At 64.9% G+C, this 1,150-nt stretch overlaps 1 long non-coding RNA gene across 2 annotated transcripts in view; it reads right to left on the bottom strand.

Annotated features, from left to right (window-relative positions):
* The window catches only part of LOC112967038, an 8,378-nt gene extending 7,786 nt beyond the window's left edge, over positions 1–592 (bottom strand). For both annotated transcript variants that reach the window (XR_003253828.1, XR_003253829.1), the window contains exon 1: positions 482–592. This is a non-coding gene — a long non-coding RNA (uncharacterized LOC112967038). The remainder of the gene's footprint in view (positions 1–481) is intronic.
* Positions 593–1,150: the final 558 nt, after the last annotated feature.

Below are 1,150 nucleotides of genomic sequence, written 5' to 3'. Positions count from 1 at the left end.
GGGGCCCTAAGGGGTATTTGGGGGGGTGCAAGAGGGGTTTGGAGGGTGCAAGGGGGGGCTCGAAGCAGTATTTGTGGGTGCAAGGAGGGCTCGGGAGGGTCTAAGGGGTATTTTAGGGGTGCAAGGGGTTTTTGGGGAACCCTAAGGGGCATTTGTGGGTGCAAAGAGGGGGACTGAGGGTGCAAAGGGGGCCCTGAGGGGTATTTGGGGATGCAAAGGGGGATTTGGGGAGTGCAAGGGAGGAGGTCTAAGGGGTATTTGTGGGTGCAAGGGGGGATTTTGGGGGGTGCAAGGGGGGATTTTAGGGATGCAAGAGGGACCCTAAGGGGCATCTGTGCATGCAAAAGGGGTTTTGGTGGTGCAAGGGGGGCCCTAAGGGGCATTTATGGGTGCAGGGGGGCATTTCAGAGGGCACGAAGGGGGTATTTGGGGGGGGGCAGGAGGGTATTTTGGGGGTGCACAGGGAGGGGGCCGCACTCACAGTCCTTGAGGTTGAATTCGTTGGGGGCCCGGGCGGACCAGAGCCGCATCGTGTTCACCGTGTTGTTGCAGTAGCCGGGCACCGGCGTGTCGTAGGGCAGCGCCAGCACCACCTGCGGGGGGGGGGGGGCCTCAGGCCCTTGCACATGCGTGTGCGAGGGCCGCTCTGCCCCCTTGCACGCTCCCTCCTCGTGCTGGCATGCACACGCACAAGCAGCATTGCACGAGCGCCGTGCACCCTCGCATGCTCCCTCCCTCCTCGTGCTGGCATGCACGCGCATGGGCGGCGTCGCACGAGCACCCTGCACCCTCACACGCTCCCTCCTCGTGCTGGTGTGCACGCGCATGAGCAGCATCGCATAAGCACCGTGCACCCTTGCACGCTCCCTCCCTCCTTGTGCCAGCGTGCACGCACACGAGTGGCATTGCACGAGCACCCTGCCCCCTCGCACGCTCCCTCCCTCCTTGTGCCGTACGAGCGCCGTGCACCCTCGCACGCTCCCTCCCTCCTCGTGCCAGCGTGCACACACACGAGCAGCATTGCACGAGCGCTGTGCACCCTCGCATGCTCCCTCCTTCCTCGTGCCGGCGCGCACACATGGGCAGTGTTGCATGGCTGCTCCGCACCCTCGCACACTCCCTCCCTCCTCGTGCCGGTGTGCCCGCACAC

The sequence above is a fragment of the Apteryx rowi genome, unplaced genomic scaffold (genome assembly GCF_003343035.1).
Source record: "Apteryx rowi isolate R43461 unplaced genomic scaffold, aptRow1 scaffold_2613, whole genome shotgun sequence".
Taxonomy (NCBI): domain Eukaryota; kingdom Metazoa; phylum Chordata; class Aves; order Apterygiformes; family Apterygidae; genus Apteryx; species Apteryx rowi.
This window is presented reverse-complemented; position numbering and strand designations above follow the sequence as displayed.